This window comes from Bufo gargarizans, chromosome 11 (genome assembly GCF_014858855.1).
Source record: "Bufo gargarizans isolate SCDJY-AF-19 chromosome 11, ASM1485885v1, whole genome shotgun sequence".
NCBI lineage: Eukaryota > Metazoa > Chordata > Amphibia > Anura > Bufonidae > Bufo > Bufo gargarizans.
This window is the reverse complement of record NC_058090.1, coordinates 29,164,684-29,191,581: the sequence shown is the minus strand read 5'-3', so window position 1 is coordinate 29,191,581 and position 26,898 is coordinate 29,164,684.

Here is a 26,898-nt window from a genome sequence, read left to right as displayed (position 1 = left end):
ACACAGACCTCCCAAGTCTCCGTCTTTCGGAAGGACAGTCCCTATTGTTGTCCCTCAGTCCGTAAGGCTACATGCACACGAACGTTGTTTGTTTCCGTGTCCGTTACGTTTTTTTGGGGTTTGCGGATAGGATGCGGACCCATTCATTTTAATGGGTCCACAAAAAATGCTGTCGCATCTGTAGGTCCGTTCCGTAGCCCCGCAAAAAAAATAGAACATGTCCTATTCTTGTCCGTTTTAGGCATTGTTACAATAGATCCGCCAAAAAAAAAAAAAAACGATGGCATACAGATGTCATCGTTTGCGGATCCGCAATTTGCACATACGGTCGTGTGCATGTAGCCTGAGGCTGGGTTCACAACTGAGCGTTTTACAGTGCGTTCCTACGCGCTGTAAAACGCACAACAGGCAAGAACCAATGATTCCCTATGGGAATGGTTCTCACCTGGGCGTTTTACAGCGCGTACGATCGCGCTGTAAAACGCCCGACGCCCCAAGAAGTACATGAGCTTCTTTGGGGCGTCTTGTCGCGCGTTCCCGTACATAGACTTTCAGGAACGCGCGACAATGGGCGTTCGCTTGTCTCTGTATGTGCGATTGCAAACGCCGGTACAATCCCGCATACAGAGCGCTCCTTTCAGAACGCTCAGGTGTGAACCCAGCGTAAGGCCTAGTTCACACAAAAGTTTTTTTTGCGAGTGTACGGGCCGTTTTTTTGTGTTCCGTATACGGAACCATTCATTTCAATGGTTCCGCAAAAAAAACAAAATGCATTCCGTATGCATTCCGTTTTCGTATTTCTGTTTTTCCGTTCCGTTGAAAGATAGAACACGTCCTATTATTGCCCTCAAATCACGTTCCGTGGCTCCATTCAAGTCAATGGGTCCGCAAAAAAACCGGAACACATACGGAAATGCATCCGTATGTCTTCTGTTTCTATTCAGTTTTTTCTGAACCATCTATTAAAAATGTTATGCCCAGCCCAATTTTTTCTATGTAATTACTGTATACTGTACATGGCATACAGAAACGGAAAAACAGATCCGTGAAAACGGACCGCAAAACACTGAAAAAGCCATACGTTCGTGTGAACTAGGCCTAAATGTCCTGTTTTTTGATCTGAGGTATAGATTTTTATTATTGTATTTACAATATCGATCCAGAGAGTGTTATTAAAGCTTGCCTCCTATATTCATGCAATTTGAAATGTAGAAATATTTGGATAATTTTTGCGCTAATTTGGAAAAGAAAACTATTGAAGTGTATAGATATGCAGATAAAAAGGATCAAAGGACAAAGTGTCACTCTTTGAACGTCTAAAAAGTTCGGAGGCATGCATACACGTGACTCTTACACTTCGGCCTCATGCACACGACCGTATGTATTTTGCAGTACGCAAAAAATGGATCCGCAAAAAATACAGATGACGTCCGTGTACATTCCGTATTTTGCAAAACGGAACAGCTGGCCCCTAATAGAACAGTACTATCCTTCTCCGTAATAGGGACAATAATAGGACTTTTTTTGCAGAACGGAAATACGGACATCCGGAAACGGAATGCACACAGAGTAACTTCCGTTTTTTTTGTGGACCCGTTGAAATGAATGGTTCCGTATACGGTCTGCAAAAAAAAAACGGAATGGACACAGAAAGAGAATAGGTTCGTATGCATGAGGCCTTATACAGCACCAACATATTCAGCAGCAGTGTACAGAGACACTAACACCAGTCGCTGTCCCTAGTCGGACCTACAAACTCATTTTCTTATGAGCTCGTTCACACTTCTGTATTGTAGATCCACTCGTGGACAAGTCACCGCTGAGACCAGTCATTGGCTGCAGCGGCGCAGGACTGGTGGGGGGGCCACTAGGGGCCTAACTTAAAAAAAAATAATTATGAAAGCCCCTTTAGGCCTCTTTCACACGACCGTATGGCTATTTCAGTGTTTTGCGGTCTGTTTTTCACAGATCCGTTGCTCCGTTTTTTGTTTCCGTTGTGTTTCCGTATGGCATGTACAGTATACAGTAATTACATAGAACAAATTTGGGCTGGGCATAACATTTTTAATAGATGATTCCGCAAAAAACGGAACGGATACTGAAGACATATGGATGCATTTCCGTATGCATTCCGTATTTTTTTTTGCGGACCCATTGACTTTAATGGAGCCACGGAACGTGATTTGCGCCAAATATAGGACATGTTCTATCTTTGCACGGAACGGAGATACGGAAACGGAATGCATTTGGAGCACATTCTTTTTTCTGCGGACCCATTGAAATGAATGGTTCCGTATACGGAACGCAAAAAACGGCCAGCAAAACGGAAAAAAAAACGGTAGTGTGAAAGAGTCCTTTAAGAGGTTCTCTGGCCTACAGCCTTGAAGATAGGTCATCAATGTCATATCGGTGGGGGGGGGGCCAACCTCCGGCACCCCCACTGATGCAGTATCGAAAGCTCTACAGACGGCTCCACAAATGGTTTAGTGGCCATTTTGGGGTACTACAAGTGAAGCTGGATGGACGGTATACGAGGCCTTCCTCTTCCACTGCATACACTGTTAGGCCTCATGCACACGACCGTTGTGTTCAGTTCCGCAAAATGGGGTTCCGTTGTTCCGTGATCCGTTTTTGTTTCCGTGTGTCTTCCTTTATTTTTGGAGGATCACCAGACATGAAGGAAAGTAAAAAAAAATCTAAGTCAAGTTTGCCATGCAAATGATGGGAAAAAAACAGACGCGGACGACAATCTTGTGTGCCTCCGCGTTTTTTCACGGTCCCATTGACTTGAATGGGTCCGCGAACCGTTTTCTGTGAAAAAAATAGGACAGGTTATATTTCTTTGACGGACTGGAACCACGGATCACGGACACGGATGACACACGGTGCATTAGCCGAGTTTTCAACGGACCCATTAAAAGTCAATGGGTCCGCAGAAAATCACGAAAAACGGAACAACGGACAAGGAATAAAACATCGGTCGTGTGCATGAGGCCTTAGTGCGCCTTCACACGCAGCAGATTTTGTGGCAGAAAATCAGTTCCATTCAGCTTAAGGCTACATGCACATGAACCTATTTTGTTTCCGTGTCCGTTCCGTTTTTTTTTTGCGGATAGGATGCGGACCCATTCATTTCAATGGGTCCCCAAAAAATGCGGACAGTACACTGTGTGCTATCCACATCCGTATGTCCGTTCCGTAGCGCCGCAAAAAAATAAATAAATAGAACATGTCCTATTCTTGTCTGTTTTAGGCATTGTTACAATGGATTCGCAAAAAAAACGGATGGCATACAGATGTCATCCGTTTTTTCTTGCAGACTGCAAAACACATCGTGTGCATGTAGCCTAAAGGGGTTATCCGAAAATATAAAAAGCTCCCCCATATGCTGGGCTCCTCCCACTCAATATACTTACCTTGCTCCCTGCACCGCTCCTGGTTTCCGCACCGCCTCTGCTGCTTCTCCCCGTTCGCGGATGTAAACATACGGTGTCGGGGGGGAGCAGCCAATGGCAGACAGGGGGGAGCCTCCCTAGCATTGCGGGTGATACTAAGGAGGATCATCCCCGTCACTGTCTGCCAATGGTTGCTTTTTCATCCGCTCACACGGAGGAGCAGGAGCGGCGCAGGGAGCGGGGAGCCAGGTAAGTATATTCAGTGTGGGGGTCCGGCATACGGGGGGGGGGCGCTTTTTATAGTCTCAGATAACCCCTTAAATGGAGCTTGCAGAAAGCCATGTCTTTGCTGCCTCATTCAAATGACTGGAGCTGATTTTCAGTTGCGGAATTGTCTGCGCATAAAATCTGCTGCGTGTGAATGACCGTATTTTTTGCGTATTGGATGCGGACCCATTCAATTCAATGGAGCAGTAAAAAAAAATGCGTACAGCGCACTGCATGTATGTCCGTTGTCCGTTTCGCTCCCCGGCAAAGAAGAAAATACATGTCCAAATCCTAAGTAATTTCTACAGGAGGTGAAAAAAATAAAAATGTGGACTGCGAAACATATACGGTTGTGTGCATGAGGTACCACCCCCCCCCAACCGCACTGGCGAAGAAAACGCCATAAATTAGGTGCACCACCAACAGTCCGTAGTTTTTCCTCCTCTTCTACGCCTATTTCCAGGCATAAAATGTAGAAAAGGTATTAAAAATACTCGTAAATGACCCCCACTGGACTATATCCACGCAAAACCGCTGCTGTCCGGTGTAATCATCACCTTTCATCTCCAGTCTTTCCTTCCTGTGGTCAGCAGCAGCTTGTCACATAAAGCAACCAAGCGTCTACATCTCCCAGGATGCTCGGCAATCGGCTCTTGTTAACCCCTTCCTCCCCTGCGTAGAAAAGGAGTCCCTCACCTATAGCACCAGCGACACGCGTCGTATGTAATGCACCGAGACCGCACCGCCAGGGAAGCTTCTGAGCATGTCCGTCCACCACTGAAGGTGGACCAGAAGGAGAAACAGCAGGGGGCGCCAACAGACTGGAAAATGGAATGTACAAAAAAATAAAAATAAACTTCCAGTGCTTTTATTACATGTGTGTTGTAAAAATGTTTCATTGCAAAGGAATATTTGTCATGGGATTTTTCCCCTTTAAGGTGCCAAGCATCAAACTCGGCTCTGCTACATCTAAAGAAGCAGAGCTGTCACTGATCGACACCTCCCCAAATCCATTAGCCATTTCAGCAGGCCCGACACGCTCCTTGTGAAAAGCTTATGAAAGATTTAGAGCCGCTGGAAACTCAGCGTGTAACATTGAATAATTAAAATACATATAATTAAAGGCTAATTCGGTATTGACTGTGTCCCGGAGCTGGGGGGAGGGAGCGCTCCTTGGTTTTACATGGAGAATATATGAGACAGCGGCGGAGCCCCCTGCAGGACCTGATGGGTCATTAGGATAGATTTAGCTCAGCTGGTAAGAAGGAGAGAACGTTATATGCCGGGTCTGGACCTAGACCAGGGATGCCCAACATGCGGCCCTGCAGCTGTTGTAAAACTACAACTCCCAGCATGCCCGGACAGCCTACAGCTATCAGCCTACAGGAGTTGTAGTTTTACAACAGCTGGAGGGCCGCAGGTTTACGGAATATGCAGTCTAATTTATGCAGATTTTCCACCCACTTTTCACTGCGTTTCCGCACCAAAATCTGCATGTGCCGCTTGCAGATTTTGCATCCGTTTTGCCCCAAGATCTCACCTTTTGAACTGCAGAGGGCGAGATCTACAAATGTCACGCTGCAGATTTCAAAATCCGCGCCGCAGGTCAACTTCCGCATCGTGTAAGGAAAAATCTGTCCACGTTCACACTTCAGTTATTTCCATCAGTTAGGCCTCATGCACACGACCGTTGTTGTGTCCCGTGTCCGTTGTTCCGTTTTCCGTGATTTTCTGTGGACCCATTGACTTTCAATGGGTTCGTAGAAAACTCGGCTAGTGCACAGTTTGTCATCCGCGTACGTGATCCGTGTTTCCAGTCACGGACAACGGTTCGCGGACCCATTAAAGTCAATGGGTCCGTGAAAAAACACGGAGGCACATAAGGCCTCATGCACACGACCGTTGTGGGCATCCGTGTCTGTTGTTCCGTTTTCCGTGATTTTCTACGGACCCATTGACTTTTCAATGGGTCAGTTAAAAACTTGGAAAATGCACAGTTTGTCATCCGCATCCGTGATCCGTGTTTCCTGTCCGTCAAAAAAATACGACCTGTCCTAATTTTTTGACGGACAACGGTTCGCGGACCCATTCAAGTCAATGGGTCCGTGAAAAAACACGGAGGCACACAAGATTGTCATCCGCGTCCGTGATCCGTGTCCGTTTTTTTCCTATCATTTTCAAGGCAAATTTTACTTAGATTTTCTTTTCACTTTTCTGGTCTGGTGATCCTCCAAAAATCAAGGAAGACAGACGGAAGAATAAACGGACACGGATCACGGAACAACGGAACCCTGTTTTGCGGACCGTGAAAAAATACTGTCGTGTGCATGAGGCCTAACTGATGAGAATAACTGTAGTCTGACTAGGCCTTATGCCTCATTCACACAGTCAGTGTCAGAACAGGAGCAGATCTTTCCTTTATGCCTTATATCTGTGGAGGCTCCACTCCTGGTTTAGGGCTCATTCACACGAACGTTGCCGTATTGCGGACCGCATTTGCAGATCCGCAATACACGGGCTCCGTTCCGTGGCCATTCCGCATCACGGATGCAGACCCATTTCAATTTTAATGGGTCCGCAAATCCGGAGATGCTGAATGGAAGAATGGAACGAAACACTGCGGAGTGCTTTCTGGGGTTCCGTTCCGCGCTTCCGCACCGCAAAAATATAGAGCTTGCTCAATTTTTTTGCAGAACGGAAGGATCACGGACCCATTCAAGTGAATAGGTCTGCAATCCCCATGCGCCTGCCCCACGGACGGTGCCCGTGCATTGCGGACCGCAATTTTCAGTCCACAGCAAGGGCTTCACACGTTAGTGTGAACGAGCCCTAAGGCCTCATGCACACGGCCGTGCCGTTTTTTGCGGTCCGCAAACCACGGATCCGCAAAAAACAGAAGCCGTCCGTGTTGCCTTTCGCAATTTACGGAACGAAACAGGCGCCGGCAATATAAATGCCTATTCTTGTCCGCAAAACGGCGGCTCGGATGCAAACCCAAACAACGGTCGTGTGCATGAGGCCTTAGGCTCACAATCACTGATAGAAATCACTGACCAAACACTGATGTGTGAATGAGCCCTTCACTTAGCTGGTACTGGATTATGCCTCAGGCCTCATGCACACGACAGTTTTTTTTTAAGGTCCGCAAAAACGGGGTCCGTATGTCCGTGGTCCGTGACCGTTTTTTCGTCCGTGGGTCTTCCTTGTTTTTTGGAGGATCCACGGACATGAAAAAAAAATCGAAGTCAAGTTGGCCATTGAAATGATAGGAAAAAACGGACACGGATCACGGACGCGGATGACAATCTTGTGTGCATCCGTGATTTTTCACGGACCCATTGACTTTAATGGGTCCGTGAACCGTTGGCCGTGAAAAAAATAGGACAGGTCATATTTTTTTCACGGCCAGGAAACACGGATCACGGATGCGGCTGCCAAACGGTGCATTTTCAGATTTTTCCACGGACCCATTGAAAGTCAATGGGTCTGCGAAAAAAACTGAAAACGGCACAATGGCCACGGATGCACACAACGGTCGTGTGCATGAGGCCTCATTCACACGTCAGTGATTTCTATCAGTGATTGTGATCCAAAACCAGGTGTGGCCCCAGACACAGAACAGGTGCAGATCTTTCCCTTATGGCTCCATTCAAACATCCGCAATTCTATTCTGCATTTTGCGGAACGGAATTGTGTACCCATACATGTCTATGGGGCCGCACGACGTACGGCCCCGATCTGGAATTGCGGACCCGCACTTCCGGGTCCGAAATTCCAATCTTGAAAAAAATAGAACATGTCCTATTCTTGTCCGCAATAGCGGACAAGAATAGGCATATTCTCTTAGTGCCGGCAATCTGCGGTCCGCAAAATGCGGACCGAACATTGCCGCTGTCTGTGTTTTGCGGATCCGTGGATCCGCAAAACACACACGGATGTGTTAATGGACCCTAAACCCGATCTCTGTAGAGGCTCCAATCCTGGTTTAGGGTCCATTCTGCAAAACACAGACACCAGCAATGTGCGTTCCGCATTTTGCGGACCGCACATCGCCGGCACTAATAGAATATGCCTATTCTTGTCCGCAATTGTGGACAAGAATAGGACATGTTCTATTTTTGGGGGGAACGGAAATGCGGACCCGGAAGTGCGGACCCATAGAAATAAATGGGTCCGCAATTCCATTCCGCAAAATGCGGAACGAAATTGCGGATGTGTGAATGGGGCCTTAGGGCTCATGCACACAAACGTATTTTGTTTCTGTGTCCATTCAGTTTTGTTTGCGGACCGTCTGCGGAACCATTCATTTCAATGGGTCCGTCAAAAAAAGGAAGTTACTCCGTGTGCACTCCGTTTCCGTATGTCCGTTTTTCCGTAAAAAAATAGAACATGTCCTATTATTGTCCGCATTACGGATAAGGATAGTGCTGTTCTATCAGGGGCCAGCTGTACCGTTCCACAAAATACAGAATGCACATGGACATCATCCGTATTTTTTTGCGGACCGCAAAATACATACGGTCGTGTGCATGAGGCCTAAGGGCTCATGCACACGACAGTATTTTGCGCTCAGTATACTGGGCGTTTTTTGAGTTCAGTATGCTGTACATATACTGAACCATTCATTTCAATGGTTCAGAAAAAAAAACTGAAGTGTCTCCGTGTGCATTCCGTTTCAGTATTTTGTATTTTCGTACCGTGAAAAGATAGAACATGTCCTATTATTGGCTGCAAATCATGGTTCTTGGCTCCATTCAAGTCAATGGGTCCGCAAAAAAACAGAACACATACGGAAATGCATCCGTATGCATCCGTTCCGTTTTAGCTGAACCATCTATTGAAAATGGTATGCCCAGCCCAATTTTTTTAACGTAATTACTGTATATGGCATACGGAAAAAACGGAACGGAAATGGAAAACACTGAAAAAGCCATAATGTCGTGTGCATGAGCCCTTAAGCTGAATACATATGCCCTTAAAAATAGTTCAAAACCCCCTTGATACTGGAAATAACCACCATATCCCTGGGATTAGACCTTCATGTTGGCTTGCAAGGTACAAAGATAATGTTCTCAATGGAGTTCCGATAAATTCCTTTTGGAACGGCAAACAGTTTTGTTTATATATTGTGTGCAGTAGAATTTCCATACCGCACCAATTGGACACCGCATATCCACATAGTATTGGTCAAGATCGATGCAGGCAGTTACTTACAGTTAGGCAGTCCCGACTTGTGGAGCGGAGTATAGTGCCTCGGCGTGGCGTCCCACGTGGTCTTCGGCACTAAAGCAGACTTACCTCCGCTATTCCACCTCGTATTCGGTCGCTCTGGTAACAAGCCTAGATCCAACTTATTGGACGACTTATCGTCATCGTGTAGCCCTAGCCGTATAGTTTCGGCCATGTGCAGTCCACAATTTGTGGAACGCACACGGCTGGAATCTATGTTTTGCGGATCCGTAAAACACTACAGTCGTGTCAATGCGCTAATTGCAGTCAAATGCTAATTGCAGTCCGCAAAACATGGATCTGCAAAAGGTACGGATGACGTTACAGGTGCATTCCGTATTTTGCAGAACGGAACAGCTGGCCCTTCATAGAACAGTCCTATCCTTATCCGTAATGCGGACAATAATAGGACATGTTCTATTTTTTTGCGGAACGGACATACGGACATGGAATGCACAGTGAGTCATTTCCTTTTTTTGCAGCCCTATTGAAGTGAATGGTTCCGCATACGGGTCGCAAGAAAAAAAAAAAAAAACGGAACGGACACGGAAAAAAAATACATTTGTGTGCATGAGCCCTTAGGCCTCCTGCACACGAACGTTGTGTGCATCCGTGGCCGTTGTGCCGTTTTCCGTTTTTTTTCACGGACCCATTGACTTTCAATGGGTCCGTGGAAAAATCGGAAAATGCACCGTTTGGCAGCCGCATCCGTGAGCCGTGTTTCCTGGCCGTGAAAAAAATATGACCTGTCCTATTTTTTTCACGGCCAACGGTTCACGGGCCCATTCAAGTCAATGGGTCCGTGAAAGAACACGGATGCACACAAGATTGGCATCCGTGTCCGTGATCCGTGGCCGTAGGTTAGTTTCATACAGACGGATCCGAAGATCCGTCTGCATAAAAGCTTTTTCAGAGCTGAGTTTTCACTTCGTGAAAACTCAGATCCGACAGTATATTCTAACACAGAAGCGTTCCCATGGTGATGGGACGCTTCTAGTTAGAATACACTACAAACTGTGTACAAGACTGCCCCCTGCTGCCTGGCAGCACCCGATCTCTTACAGGGGGATATGATAGTGCGGCACCTGAAGGGGTTAATTGTACTATCATATCCCCCTGTAAGAGATCAGGGCTGCCAGGCAGCAGGGGGCAGACCCCCCCCCCCCCCCTCCCCAGTTTGAATATCATTGTGCGGCCCCCCCCCTCCCCTGTTGTTAACTCGTTGGTGGCCAGTGTGCGCACCCCCCTCCCTCCCTCCCTCTATTGTTTTAATACATTGGGGCCAGTGTGCGCGCGCCCCCAACCCCCCCCCCTCCCTCCCTCTATTGTTTTAATACAAAAACGGTCACGGATCACGGACCTACGGACCCCGTTTTTGCGGACCGTGTAAAAAAACGTTCGTGTGCAGGAGGCCTTAGGCCTCATGCACACGACAGGTTTTTTTCACGGCCCGCAAAAACGGGGTCCGTGGGTCCGTGATCCGTGACCGTTTTTTCGTCCGTGGGTCTTCCTTGATTTTTGGAGGATCCACGGACATGAAAAAAAAGTCGTTTTGGCGTCCGCCTGGCCGTGCGGAGCCAAACGGATCCGTCCTGAATTACAATGCAAGTCAATAGGGACGGATCCGTTTGAAGTTGACACAATATGGTGCCATTTCAAACGGATCCGTCCCCATTGACTTTCAATGTAAAGTCTGGAGTTCTTTTATACCATCGGATTGGAGTTTTCTCCAATCCGATGGTATATTTTAACTTGAAGCGTCCCCATCACCATGGGAACGCCTCTATGTTAGAATATACTGTCGGATATGAGCTACATCGTGAAAATCAGATCCGACAGTATATTCTAACACAGAGGCGTTCCCATGGTGATGGGGACGCTTCAGGTTAGAATATACTGAAAAACTGTGTACATGACTGCCCCCTGCTGCCTGGCAGGTGCTGCCAGGCAGCAGGGGGCAGACCCCCCCCCCCTGTTTTTAACTCATTGGTGGCCAGTGCGGCCGCCCCCCCTCCCTCCCCTGTAGTTAACTCATTGGTGGCCAGTGGGCCCCCCCTCCGTCCGCTATAGATAACTCATTGGTGTCCAGTGGGCCCCCCCTCCGTCCGCTATAGATAACTCATTGGTGTCCAGTGGGCCCCCCCTCCGTCCGCTATAGATAACTCATTGGTGTCCAGTGGGCCCCCCCTCCCTCCGCTGTAGATAACTCGTTGGTGGCCAGTGGGCCCTCTCCCCTCCCTCCCCCTCCTAATTAAAATCGCCCCCCTATCATTGGTGGCAGTGGTGAGTACCGATCGGAGTCCCAGTGTAATCGCTGGGGCTCCGATCGGTAACCATGGCAACCGGGACGCTACTGCAGTCCCGGTTGCCATGGTAGCTTAGCAATTTGTAGAAGCTTCATACTTACCTGAAGAGCTGCGATGTCTGTGACCGGCCGGGAGCTCCTCCTACTGGTAAGTGAAAGGTCTGTGCGGCGCATTGCTTATAGCACAGACCTGTCACTTACCAGTAGGAGGAGCTCCCGGCCGGTCACAGACATCGCTGCTCTTCAGGTAAGTATAAAGCTTCTACAAATTGCTAAGCTACCATGGCAACCGGGACTGCAGTAGCGTCCCGGTTGCCATGGTTACCGATCGGAGCCCCAGCGATTACACTGGGACTCCGATCGGTACTCACCACTGCCACCAATGATAGGGGGGCGATTTTAATTAGGAGGGGGAGGGAGGGGAGAGGGCCCACTGGCCACCAATGAGTTATCTATAGCGGACGGAGGGGGGGCCCACTGGACACCAATGAGTTATCTATAGCGGACGGAGGGGGGGCCCACTGGACACCAATTAGTTAACTACAGGGGAGGGAGGGGGGGCTGGCTACCAAGAAGTTAACTACAGGGGAGGGAGGGGGGGGGGGGCGGCCGCACTGGCCACAAATGAGTTAAAAACAGGGGGGGGGGGGTCTGCCCCCTGCTGCCTGGCAGCACCTGCCAGGCAGCAGGGGGCAGTCATGTACACAGTTTTTCAGTATATTCTAACCTGAAGCGTCCCCATCACCATGGGAACGCTTCTGTGTTAGAATATACTGTCGGAAATGAGTTTTCACGAAGTGAAAACTTAGATCAGAAAAAGCTTTTATGCAGACGGATCTTCGGATCCGTCTGTATGAAAGCAACCTACGGCCACGGATCACGGACACGGATGCCAATCTTGTGTGCATCCGTGTTCTTTCACGGACCCATTGACTTGAATGGGCCCGTGAACCGTTGGCCGTGAAAAAAATAGGACAGGTTATATTTTTTTCACGGCCTCGAAACACGGGTCACGGGCGCGGTGTAAAAACGGTGCACAAGCCGAGTTTTCTACGGCCCCATTGAAAGTCAATGGAGCCGCAGAAAAAAACGGAAAACGGCACAACGGCCACGGGTGCACACAACGGTCGTGTGCATGAGGCCTTACGCTGAGGATTTTCTGCACAAAAATCGGTGCACAACATCTGTTCGTAAGGCCTCATGCAAACGACCCTTTTTTGTATCTGTGACTGATCTGCATTTTTTGTGGCTTGCACAGGGATCCTTTCATTTCTATGGGTCCACAAAAAAAAATCAAAACGGCACAAGGATGTTATTTGATTGAGAAAAATGCAGAAGGCACATGGAAGGTTTCCGTATTTTGCAGATCCAAGTTCTGCAGACCGCAATACGGATACAGTCATGTGCATGAGGCCTTAGGGTGGGTTCACTCAAAACTTTTTGCCAACTTTTTTCTGCACTGGAATCTAGAACATGTCCTATTCTTAGTAGGTTGGGATGGCTCACCCTCCAATGCCCAAGGGATGGGTGCTCCCCCTGAAAAGATGACCCCAATCTTTTAAAAGAGAAACAGATTATGAAAATAAGTGAGAGGGGCACACCTGCATCCGGAATTCACATAGAGCACTATGGGCAGGTGTGCCCCTCTCACTTATTTTTATAATATGTCCTATTCTTGTCCATTTTGCAAAATAACCATTTCTATATTAGGGACTGAGGAAAGTGCAGGATGCACACAGCCGGTATCCCTATTTCGTGGATCCACGGTTTGCGGACCGCAAAATACATACGGTCGTGTGCAGGAGGTCTAATAGTTGAGAGTTTGCTACTTTTGTATCCAGGCTTAGGCTAGTTTCACACTTGCGGGAGGACGGATCCGGCAGTCTGATCCATCCTTCCGCTGTTTCGCCGTATGGCCGGACCGCCGCTCCGTCCCCATTGACTATAATGGTGACGGGGGCGGAGCTCCGGCGCAGCACGGCGGTGCATGCCGAAAGCCGCCGGACTAAAAAGTCCTGCATGTCCGACTTTTTAGTCCGGAGGCTTTCGAGCAATATTTAAAAAAAAACAGGCAGGGTGGCAGCTTCAGCGGGTGTATCACGCAAGTAAAGGTATTTATTTATCTCCATTAATAAAAAAAAACATGAAAGGTCCTCTTTAAAGGGGTTGTCCAGTTTAGAACAGTAATTTTCAAGCATTCTATAAGGGGATTCTGGGTTAAAGGGGTTCTCCCATGATTAATGTTAAAAATGAAAATCAGACATCATATAGCACATGACATACTCTTTCTAACAAAGCTAGAACCAGCCCTGTACCTCACATGGATCCAGAGATCTCCCTATTCATTACTCTGCTACATTTACATCAAGCAGACAGTTTAAAGGGTGTGTCTTTTCTGCTGGAGCTAAGGGGGCGTGTCTCAGCTCTCCCTATCACAGCTCAGGGGGCGTGTCTCAGCTCTACCTATCACAGCTCAGGGGGCGTGTCTCAGCTCTCCCCATCACAGCTCAGGGGGCGTGTCTCAGCTCTCCCTATCACAGCTCAGGAGGCAGTTGAAGGATAAAACTGAGCATGTGCGGCCATCTCAGTGAGCAGGTCAAAGAAATAAGAAAAAGAACACCAGGTAGCGCCATACAGATACATTTTATTGAATAACTCAGTGGCTATACTAAATATTTAATTACATTTAATTGCAAAAGTATTCAGACCCAGGTGCTGGTTTAAAAAATGTAGAATATTTTTTGTGGAACAACCCCTTTAATAGAGGAGGTTCTCTGTTCAGGATCTCTTATCAGCATGGAGAGAGGTTAGAAAAAGCATCTCTGGCTCTGGAGGATTTGTCCTGTCCAGCATTACCCAGAGAACCCTTTGATTTGAAAGGGTGCTGTGTAGTGCTTCATTTTCCGTGTGGTGGCGCTGTGGGAACGTTGAACACCTTCAGCTAGGTTTCCCCACAGCTGATCACTGAGGGTCCCAAACTGGGGACAGTTTGTACTCATCTCATCGTCAAGCATATTACGAGGAAAGTTTTAATTAGTCTTCCCTGCCTCTGTGGGGGGAGTGTAGATTTAGCAGACTGCATCTCCCAGACAGTGCAAGAATTCGGACTTTTCAGATTCATTACAGCATCTACTCGCTCACTGTTATCAGGCCATGTAGCTTAATGACCCTGGGTCACTATTATTAGGACGCCTATTATGATACCCACTACATAACTACAAAAAGTTTCTTGAGGTACTTTAAAGGGGTTGTGTCACGAAACATATCTTATTTTTTTCAAACCAGCATCTGGATCTGAATACTTTTGTAATTGCAAGTAATTAAAAATTTTGTATAACCAGGGAGCTATTCAATAAAATGTATCTGTAGAGCGCCACCTGCTGTTTGTTCCTTTCATTATTTTTTGTCCGTCTCACTGAGCTGGTCGCACATGCTCAGTTTAAATCTTCAACTGTACCAGCCATGTGTTCTGTTAGATGTTGTGGCAGCTACAGGGAGAGAGCTGCTGCAGAAAGGACATGCCCCCTGAGCTGCCAGGCTGACGATAATCTAGCAGCTGGAGCAGTGAATGTGGAGATCTCTGGATACATGTAAGGTACAGGGCTGGTTCTAGCTTTTTTTTTTTTAGAAAGAGACTGTCATTAGAGATGAGCAAAGGGACTTCAGATGCTTCATCCGAATTTGCTTCGCTAAAAAATGTGTCTCTGTACAGCATTAGAATGTATGGGCTCTGATGAGCTGAAGTTATTAAATAATAATAAGTTATTGAATAACTTCGGTAATTGATTATTACAGTGAAAAACCTTGGAACCGAACTGGGCTTCTGTTCCTCGGAACCAAAGCCGAGTTTGGTTCCAATTTTTTAAGTGTTTTTTCACTGTAATAATCAATTACTGAAGTTATTCAACGAATAGAGTTGAGCGAACACCTGGATGTTCGGGTTCGAGAAGTTCGGCCGAACATCCCGGAAATGTTCGGGTTCGGGATCCGAACCCGATCCGAACTTCGTCCCGAACCCGAACCCCATTGAAGTCAATGGGGACCCGAACTTTTCGGCACTAAAAAGGCTGTAAAACAGCCCAGGAAAGAGCTAGAGGGCTGCAAAAGGCAGCAACATGTAGGTAAATCCCCTGCAAACAAATGTGGATAGGGAAATGAATTAAAATAAAAATTAAATAAATAAAAATTAACCAAAATCAATTGGAGAGAGGTTCCATAGCAGAGAATCTGGCTTCCCGTCACCCACCACTGGAACAGTCCATTCTCAGATATTTAGGCCCCGGCACCCAGGCAGAGGAGAGAGGTCCCGTAACAGAGAATCTGTCTTCATGTCAGCAGAGAATTAGTCTGCATGTCATAGCAGAGAATGAGGCTTCACGTCAGCCACCACTGCAACAGTCCATTGGCATATATTTAGGCCCAGCACCCAGGCAGAGGAGGGAGGTCCCGTAACAGAGAATCTGTCTTCATGTCAGCAGAGAATTAGTCTGCATGTCATAGCAGAGAATGAGGCTTCACGTCAGCCACCACTGCAACAGTCCATTGGCATATATTTAGGCCCAGCACACACACAGGCAGAGGAGAGAGGTCCCGTAACAGAGAATCTGGCTTCATGTCAGCAGAGAATCAGTCTGCATGTCATAGCAGAGAATGAGGCTTCACGTCAGCCACCACTGCAACAGTCCATTGGCATATATTTAGGCCCAGCACACACACAGGCAGAGGAGAGAGGTCCCGTAACAGAGAATCTGGCTTCATGTCAGCAGAGAATCAGTCTGCATGTCATAGCAGAGAATGAGGCTTCACGTCAGCCACCACTGTAACAGTCCATTGGCATATATTTAGGCCCAGCACCCAGGCAGAGGAGGGAGGTCCCGTAACAGACAATCTGTCTTCATGTCAGCAGAGAATCAGTCTGCATGTCATAGCAGAGAATCAGGCTTCACGTCACCCACCACTGCAACAGTCCATTGTCATAAATTTAGGCCCAGCACTAGTGTTGAGCGGCATGTCCCATATTCGAATTCGCGAAATTTTGTGAATATTCGAAAGAATATTCGTAAAATATTCGCCATTATTCAAATTCGTTATTATTTCGCATATGCGATAATTCGAATTTTCGCATCGCATAATACATATGCTATGCAAAATTCACATGTGCGCTAATGAAATCGCCTTACGAAGATTCGCAACTCAATTCAATCACTAATGTATGAATGCAATGGCCTTTGCCTCTGTTCTGGGACAAGTGTAGATATTCGCATGTGCGCTAATAAAATCGCCTTACGAAGATTCGCACCTCAATCACTTTCTAGGGAATGTAAGACTTTTGGGAATCAATCGAGATACAGTGGGGGGTGATGACAGTAGTTGACAGAGTACAGATCAATGTAATCTGTAAGGTGGAAAGTAAAATAAAAAATACGAATATTCGTAAATCGAATTTTACGAAGTTCTACGTATTCGCGAATATGGTGCTATACTATATGAATGCACAGGCCTTTGCCTCTCTGTTCTGGGGACAAGTGTAGATATTTGCATTTGCGTTAATAAAATCGCCTTACGAAGATTCGCAGCTCAATTCAATCACTAATGTATGAATGCAAAGCCCTTTGCCTCTGTTCTGGGACAAGTGTAGATATTCGCATGTGCGCTAATAAAATCGCCTTACGAAGATTCGCAACTCAATTCACTAATGTATGAATGCAAAGCCCTTTGCCTCTGTTCTGGGACGTGCCGATATTCGCATGTGCGCTAATAAAATCGCCTTACGAAGATTCGCAACTCAATTCACTAATGTATGAATGCAAAGCCCTTTGCCTCTGTTCTGGGACGTGCCGATATTCGCATGTGCGCTAATAAAATCGCCTTACGAAGATTCGCGCCTCAATCACTTTCTAGGCAATGTGAGTAAGATCTGAGCTGTTGGACCTTTGGGAAACAATCAATTATATGTGTACTGTAATTTTGTGGGGGGGGGGAAAAAAACAAAAAACGAATATTCGTTTTTACGAATATATAGCACTATATTCGAAATATTCGCGAAATCGCGAAGTTGCGATATTTGCGAAAAAAATTGCTTTTCGAATATTCGCGCTCAACACTACCCAGCACCCAGGCAGAGGAGAGAGGTCCCGTAACAGACAATCTGGCTTCATGTCAGCAGAGAATCAGTCTGCATGTCATAGCAGAGAATGAGGCTTCACGTCAGCCACCACTGCAACAGTCCATTGGCATATATTTAGGCCCAGCACCCAGGCAGAGGAGAGAGGTCCCGTAACAGACAATCTGGCTTCATGTCAGCAGAGAATCAGTCTTCATATCATAGCAGAGAATCAGGCTTCACGTCACCCACCACTGTAAGAGTCCATTTTCATAAATTTAGGCCCAGCACACAGGCAGAGGAGAGAGGTCCCGTAACAGAGGATCTGGCTTCATGTCAGCAGAGAATTAGTCTGCATGTCATAGCAGAGAATGAGGCTTCACGTCACCCACCACTGCAACAGTCCATTGGCATATATTTAGGCCCAGCACCCAGGCAGAGGAGGGAGGTCCCGTAACAGAGAATCTGTCTTCATGTCAGCAGAGAATTAGTCTGCATGTCATAGCAGAGAATGAGGCTTCACGTCAGCCACCACTGCAACAGTCCATTGGCATATATTTAGGCCCAGCACACACACAGGCAGAGGAGAGAGGTCCCGTAACAGAGAATCTGGCTTCATGTCAGCAGAGAATCAGTCTGCATGTCATAGCAGAGAATGAGGCTTCACGTCAGCCACCACTGCAACAGTCCATTGGCATATATTTAGGCCCAGCACACACACAGGCAGAGGAGAGAGGTCCCGTAACAGAGGATCTGGCTTCATGTCAGCAGAGAATCAGTCTGCATGTCATAGCAGAGAATCAGGCTTCACGTCAGCCACCACTGCAACAGTCCATTGTCATAAATTTAGGCCCAGCACCCAGGCAGAGGAGAGAGGTCCCGTAACAGACAATCTGGCTTCATGTCAGCAGAGAATTAGTCTGCATGTCATAGCAGAGAATGAGGCTTCACGTCAGCCACCACTGCAACAGTCCATTGGCATATATTTAGGCCTAGCACACAGGCAGAGGAGAGAGGTCCCGTAACAGACAATCTGGCTTCATGTCAGCAGAGAATCAGTCTGCATGTCATAGCAGAGAATGAGGCTTCACGTCAGCCACCACTGCAACAGTCCATTGGCATATATTTAGGCCTAGCACACAGGCAGAGCAGAGAGGTCCCGTAACAGACAATCTGGCTTCATGACAGCAGAGAATCAGTCTGCATGTCATAGCAGAGAATGAGGCTTCACGTCAGCCACCACTGCAACAGTCCATTGGCATATATTTAGGCCCAGCACCCAGGCAGAGGAGGGAGGTCCCGTAACAGAGAATCTGTCTTCATGTCAGCAGAGAATTAGTCTGCATGTCATAGCAGAGAATGAGGCTTCACGTCAGCCACCACTGCAACAGTCCATTGGCATATATTTAGGCCCAGCACACACACAGGCAGAGGAGAGAGGTCCCGTAACAGAGAATCTGGCTTCATGTCAGCAGAGAATCAGTCTGCATGTCATAGCAGAGAATGAGGCTTCACGTCAGCCACCACTGCAACAGTCCATTGGCATATATTTAGGCCCAGCACCCAGGCAGAGGAGGGAGGTCCCGTAACAGAGAATCTGTCTTCATGTCAGCAGAGAATTAGTCTGCATGTCATAGCAGAGAATGAGGCTTCACGTCAGCCACCACTGCAACAGTCCATTGGCATATATTTAGGCCCAGCACACACACAGGCAGAGGAGAGAGGTCCCGTAACAGAGAATCTGTCTTCATGTCAGCAGAGAATCAGTCTGCATGTCATAGCAGAGAATGAGGCTTCACGTCAGCCACCACTGCAACAGTCCATTGGCATATATTTAGGCCCAGCACCCAGGCAGAGGAGGGAGGTCCCGTAACAGAGAATCTGTCTTCATGTCAGCAGAGAATTAGTCTGCATGTCATAGCAGAGAATCAGGCTTCACGTCAGCCACCACTGCAACAGTCCATTGGCATATATTTAGGCCCAGCACCCAGGCAGAGGAGGGAGGTCCCGTAACAGAGAATCTGTCTTCATGTCAGCAGAGAATTAGTCTGCATGTCATAGCAGAGAATGAGGCTTCACGTCACCCACCACTGCAACAGTCCATTGGCATATATTTAGGCCTAGCACACAGGCAGAGGAGAGGTTCATTCAACTTTGGGTAGCCTCGCAATATAATGGTAAAATGAAAATAAAAATAGGATTGAATGAGGAAGTGCCCTGGAGTCCAATAATATATGGTTATGGGGAGGTAGTTAATGTCTAATCTGGACAAGGGACGGACAGGTCCTGTGGGATCCATGCCTGGTTCATTTTTATGAACGTCAGCTTGTCCACATTGGCTGTAGACAGGCGGCTGCGTTTGTCTGTAATGACGCCCCCTGCCGTGCTGAATACACGTTCAGACAAAACGCTGGCTGCCGGGCAGGCCAGCACCTCCAAGGCATAAAAGGCTAGCTCTGGCCACGTGGACAATTTAGAGACCCAGAAGTTGAATGGGGCCGAACCATCAGTCAGTACGTGGAGGGGTGTGCACACGTACTGTTCCACCATGTTAGTGAAATGTTGCCTCCTGCTAACACGTTGCGTATCAGGTGGTGGTGCAGTTAGCTGTGGCGTGTTGACAAAAGTTTTCCACATCTCTGCCATGCTAACCCTGCCCTCAGAGGAGCTGGCCGTGACACAGCTGCCTTGGCGACCTCTTGCTCCTCCTCTGCCTTGGCCTTGGGCTTCCACTTGTTCCCCTGTGACATTTGGGAATGCTCTCAGTAGCGCGTCTACCAACGTGCGCTTGTACTCGCGCATCTTCCTATCACGCTCCAGTGCAGGAAGTAAGGTGGGCACATTGTCTTTGTAGCGTGGATCCAGCAGGGTGGCAACCCAGTAGTCCACACAGGTTAAAATGTGGGCAACTCTGCTGTCGTTGCGCAGGCACTGCAGCATGTAGTCGCTCATGTGTGCCAGGCTGCCCAGGGGTAAGGACAAGCTGTCCTCTGTGGGAGGCGTATCGTCATCGTCCTGCCTTTCCCCCCAGCCACGCACCAGTGATGGACCCGAGCTGTGTTGGGTGCCACCCCGCTGTGACCATGCTTCATCCTCATCCTCCTCCACCTCCTCCTCATCCTCGTCCTCCAGTAGTGGGCCCTGGCTGGCCACATTTGTACCTGGCCTCTGCTGTTGCCAAAAACCTCCCTCTGAGTCACTTCGAAGAGACTGGCCTGAAAGTGCTAAAAATGACCCCTCTTCCTCATCCTCCTCCTCCTCCTCCTGGGCCACCTCCTCTTCCATCATCGCCCTAAGTGTTTTCTCAAGGAGACATAGAAGTGGTATTGTAACGCTGATAACGGTGTCATCGCCACTGGCCATGTTGGTGGAGTACTCGAAACAGCGCAACAGGGCACACAGGTCTCGCATGGAGGCCCAGTCATTGGTGGTGAAGTGGTGCTGTTCTGTAGTGCGACTGACCCGTGCGTGCTGCAGCTGAAACTCCACTATGGCCTGCTGCTGCTCGCACAGTCTGTCCAGCATGTGCAAGGTGGAGTTCCACCTGGTGGGCACGTCGCATATGAGGCGGTGAGCGGGAAGGCCGAAGTTACGCTGTAGCGCAGACAGGCGAGCAGCGGCAGGATGTGAACGCCGGAAGCGCGAACAGACGGCCCGCACTTTATGCAGCAGCTCTGACATGTCGGGGTAGTTGTGAATGAACTTCTGCACCACCAAATTCAGCACATGCGCCAAGCAAGGGATGTGCGTCAAATTGGCTAGTCCCAGAGCTGCAACGAGATTTCGCCCATTATCACACACCACCAGGCCGGGCTTGAGGCTCACCGGCAGCAACCACTCGTCGGTCTGTTGTTCAATACCCCGCCACAACTCCTGTGCGGTGTGGGGCCTGTCCCCCAAACATATGAGTTTCAGAATGGCCTGCTGACGTTTACCCCGGGCTGTGCTGAAGTTGGTGGTGAAGGTGTGTGGCTGACTGGATGAGCAGGTGGAAGAAGAGGAGGAGGAAGCCGAGAAGGAGGAGGTGGCAACAGGAGGCAAAGAATGTTGCCCTGCGATCCTTGGCGGCGGCAGGACGTGCGCCAAACAGCTCTCCGCCTGGGGCCCAGCTGCCACTACATTTACCCAGTGTGCAGTTAGGGAGATATAGCGTCCCTGGCCGTGCTTACTGGTCCACGTATCTGTGGTTAGGTGGACCTTGCTACAGATGGCGTTGCGCAGTGCACACTTGATTTTATTGGATACTTGGTTGTGCAGGGAAGGCACGGCTCTCTTGGAGAAGTAGTGCCGGCTGGGAACAACATACTGTGGGACAGCAAGCGACATGAGCTGTTTGAAGCTGTCTGTGTCCACCAGCCTAAATGACAGCATTTCATAGGCCAGTAGTTTAGAAATGCTGGCATTCAGGGCCAGGGATCGAGGGTGGCTAGGTGGGAATTTACGCTTTCTATCAAATGTTTGTGAGATGGAGAGCTGAACGCTGGCGTGTGACATGGTTGAGACGCTTGGTGACGGAGGTGGTGGTGGTGGTGTTGGTGGTACATCCCCTGTTTGCTGGGCGGCAGGTGCCAACGTTCCTCCAGAGGCGGAGGAAGAGGCCGAGGCGGCAGCAGCAGAATAGGCCGAGGCGGCAGCAGCAGAAGAGGTAGCAGGGGGAGCCTGAGTGACTTCCTTGGTTTTAAGGTGTTTACTCCACTGCAGTTCATGCTTTGCATGCAGGTGCCTGGTCATGCAGGTTGTGCTCAGGTTCAGAACGTTAATGCCTCGCTTCAGGCTCTGATGGCACAGCGTGCAAACCACTCGGGTCTTGTCGTCAGCACATTGTTTGAAGAAGTGCCATGCCAGGGAACTCCTTGAAGCTGCCTTTGGGGTGCTCGGTCCCAGATGGCGGCGGTCAGTAGCAGGCGGAGTCTCTTGGCGGCGGGTGTTCTGCTTTTGCCCACTGCTCCCTCTTTTGCTACGCTGTTGGCTCGGTCTCACCACTGCCTCTTCCTCCGAACTGTGAAAGTCAGTGGCACGACCTTCATTCCATGTGGGGTCTAGGACCTCATCGTCCCCTGCATCGTCTTCCACCCAGTCTTGATCCCTGACCTCCTGTTCAGTCTGCACACTGCAGAAAGACGCAGCAGTTGGCACCTGTGTTTCGTCATCATCAGAGACATGCTGAGGTGGTATTCCCATGTCCTCATCATCAGGAAACATAAGTGGTTGTGCGTCAGTGCATTCTATGTCTTTCACCGCTGGGGAAGGGCTAGGTGGATGCCCTTGGGAAACCCTGCCAGCGGAGTCTTCAAACAGCATAAGAGACTGCTGCATAACTTGAGGCTGAGACAGTTTCCCTGGTATGCATGGGGGTGATGTGACAGACTGATGGGGTTGGTTTTCAGGCGCCATCTGTGCGCTTTCTGCAGAAGACTGGGTGGGAGATAATGTGAACGTGCTGGATCCACTGTCGGCCACCCAATTGACTAATGCCTGTACCTGCTCAGGCCTTACCATCCTTAGAACGGCATTGGGCCCCACCATATATCGCTGTAAATTCTGGCGGCTACTGGGACCTGAGGTAGTTGGTACACTAGGACGTGTGGATGTGGCAGAACGGCCACGTCCTCTCCCAGCACCAGAGGGTCCACTAACACCACCACGACCATGTCCACGTCCGCGTCCCTTACTAGATGTTTTTCTCATTGTTATGGTTCACCACAACAACAAATATATTATTTGGCCCAATGTATTGTATTCAAATTCAGCGGGATATAAATTTGAGGCCTAGTATTTAGGCGCTGGGTGACCGGTATGGATTTAGTGACAGAATTAGACTTGGAAATGCACAGAAGCGTGTGTGTGAAGTTATTCTGAATGACCCAATGTGCACCTTGAATATTATATACCCTTTTGGGATAGATTTCAAATAGCTCTGATATAGCAGGAACCACTAAATTATGAAATTGCTAAATTGGGAATTGTACTTCAACCCAGAACAAAAAATGTGCTTTGACGGGCACTAAATAACTTTCCCAGCTACAACAGGACAGCGGTAACGAGAGATTTAGAGGGATTTAAATTTGAGGCCTAGTATTTAGGCGCTGGGTGACAGGTATGGGTTTAGTGACAGAATTAGACTTGGAAATACACAGTAGCGGGTGTGTGTGAAGTTATTCTGAATGACCCAATGTGCACCTTCAATATTATATACCCTTTTTGGGATAGATTTCAAATAGCTCTGATATAGCAGGAACCACTAAATTATGAAATTGCTAAATTGGGAATTGTACTTCAACCCAGAACAAAAAATGTGCTTTGACGGACACTAAATATCTTGCCCAGCAACAACAGTACAGCGGTAACGAGAGATTTAGCGGGATATAAATTTGAGGCCTAGTATTTAGGCGCTGGGTCACCGGTATGGATTTAGTGACAGAATTAGACTTGGAAATGCACAGAAGCGTGTGTGTGAAGTTATTCTGAATGACCCTATGTGCACCTTCAATATTATATACCCTTTTAGGGATAGATTTCAAATAGCTCTGATATAGCAGAAACCACTAAATTATGAAATTGCTAAATTGGGAATTGTACTTCAACCCAGAACAAAAAATGTGCTTTGACGGACACTAAATATCTTGCCCAGCAACAACAGTACAGCGGTGGGTAACGAGAGATTTAGAGGGATTTAAATTTGAGGCCTAGTATTTAGGCGCTGGGTCACCGGTATGGATTTAGTGACAGAATTAGACTTGGAAATGCACAGAAGCGTGTGTGTGAAGTTATTCTGAATGACCCTATGTGCACCTTCAATATTATATACCCTTTTAGGGATAGATTTCAAATAGCTCTGATATAGCAGAAACCACTAAATTATGAAATTGCTAAATTGGGAATTGTACTTCAACCCAGAACAAAAAATGTGCTTTGACGGACACTAAATATCTTGCCCAGCAACAACAGTACAGCGGTGGGTAACGAGAGATTTAGAGGGATTTAAATTTGAGGCCTAGTATTTAGGCGCTGGGTCACCGGTATGGATTTAGTGACAGAATTAGACTTGGAAATGCACAGAAGCGTGTGTGTGAAGTTATTCTGAATGACCCTATGTGCACCTTCAATATTATATACCCTTTTAGGGATAGATTTCAAATAGCTCTGATATAGCAGAAACCACTAAATTATGAAATTGCTAAATTGGGAATTGTACTTCAACCCAGAACAAAAAATGTGCTTTGACGGACACTAAATATCTTGCCCAGCAACAACAGTACAGCGGTGGGTAACGAGAGATTTAGAGGGATTTAAATTTGAGGCCTAGTATTTAGGCGCTGGGTCACCGGTATGGATTTAGTGACAGAATTAGACTTGGAAATGCACAGAAGCGTGTGTGTGAAGTTATTCTGAATGACCCTATGTGCACCTTCAATATTATATACCCTTTTAGGGATAGATTTCAAATAGCTCTGATATAGCAGAAACCACTAAATTATGAAATTGCTAAATTGGGAATTGTACTTCAACCCAGAACAAAAAATGTGCTTTGACGGACACTAAATATCTTGCCCAGCAACAACAGTACAGCGGTGGGTAACGAGAGATTTAGAGGGATTTAAATTTGAGGCCTAGTATTTAGGCGCTGGGTCACCGGTATGGATTTAGTGACAGAATTAGACTTGGAAATGCACAGAAGCGTGTGTGTGAAGTTATTCTGAATGACCCTATGTGCACCTTCAATATTATATACCCTTTTAGGGATAGATTTCAAATAGCTCTGATATAGCAGAAACCACTAAATTATGAAATTGCTAAATTGGGAATTGTACTTCAACCCAGAACAAAAAATGTGCTTTGACGGACACTAAATATCTTGCCCAGCAACAACAGTACAGCGGTGGGTAACGAGAGATTTAGAGGGATTTAAATTTGAGGCCTAGTATTTAGGCGCTGGGTCACCGGTATGGATTTAGTGACAGAATTAGACTTGGAAATGCACAGAAGCGTGTGTGTGAAGTTATTCTGAATGACCCTATGTGCACCTTCAATATTATATACCCTTTTAGGGATAGATTTCAAATAGCTCTGATATAGCAGAAACCACTAAATTATGAAATTGCTAAATTGGGAATTGTACTTCAACCCAGAACAAAAAATGTGCTTTGACGGACACTAAATATCTTGCCCAGCAACAACAGTACAGCGGTGGGTAACGAGAGATTTAGAGGGATTTAAATTTGAGGCCTAGTATTTAGGCGCTGGGTCACCGGTATGGATTTAGTGACAGAATTAGACTTGGAAATGCACAGAAGCGTGTGTGTGAAGTTATTCTGAATGACCCTATGTGCACCTTCAATATTATATACCCTTTTAGGGATAGATTTCAAATAGCTCTGATATAGCAGAAACCACTAAATTATGAAATTGCTAAATTGGGAATTGTACTTCAACCCAGAACAAAAAATGTGCTTTGACGGACACTAAATATCTTGCCCAGCAACAACAGTACAGCGGTGGGTAACGAGAGATTTAGAGGGATTTAAATTTGAGGCCTAGTATTTAGGCGCTGGGTCACCGGTATGGATTTAGTGACAGAATTAGACTTGGAAATGCACAGAAGCGTGTGTGTGAAGTTATTCTGAATGACCCTATGTGCACCTTCAATATTATATACCCTTTTAGGGATAGATTTCAAATAGCTCTGATATAGCAGAAACCACTAAATTATGAAATTGCTAAATTGGGAATTGTACTTCAACCCAGAACAAAAAATGTGCTTTGACGGACACTAAATATCTTGCCCAGCAACAACAGTACAGCGGTGGGTAACGAGAGATTTAGAGGGATTTAAATTTGAGGCCTAGTATTTAGGCGCTGGGTGACAGGTATGGGTTTAGTGACAGAATTAGACTTGGAAATACACAGTAGCGGGTGTGTGTGAAGTTATTCTGAATGACCCAATGTGCACCTTCAATATTATATACCCTTTTTGGGATAGATTTCAAATAGCTCTGATATAGCAGGAACCACTAAATTATGAAATTGCTAAATTGGGAATTGTATTTCAACCCAGAACAAGAAATGTGCTTGAACGGACACTAAATAACTCGCCCAGCTACAGCACTAGGGACAGATTTAGCTGGATATAAATTTGAGGCCTAGTATTTAGGCGCTGGGTGACCGGTATGGATTTAGTGACAGAATTAGACTGGGATATGGCCAAAAAATAAACAGACTATTGCTGGTTAAATGCACTTGGTGTGACAGCTTCACCCTGATGTAGGCTTTAGCCAAAAAACAACCACACCATTGAGGGTTAAATGCACTTGGTGACAGGCGCAGCTTGCCCCTGATTTTGTATATGGCCAAAAAATGAACAGACTATTGCTGGTTAAATGCACTTGGTGTGACAGCTTCACCCTGATGTAGGCTTTAGCCAAAAAACAACCACACCATTGAGGGTTAAATGCACTTGGTGACAGGCGCAGCTTGCCCCTGATTTTGTATATGGCCAAAAAATGAACAGACTATTGCTGGTTAAATGCACTTGGTGTGACAGCTTCACCCTGATGTAGGCTTTAGCCAAAAAACAACCACACCATTGAGGGTTAAATGCA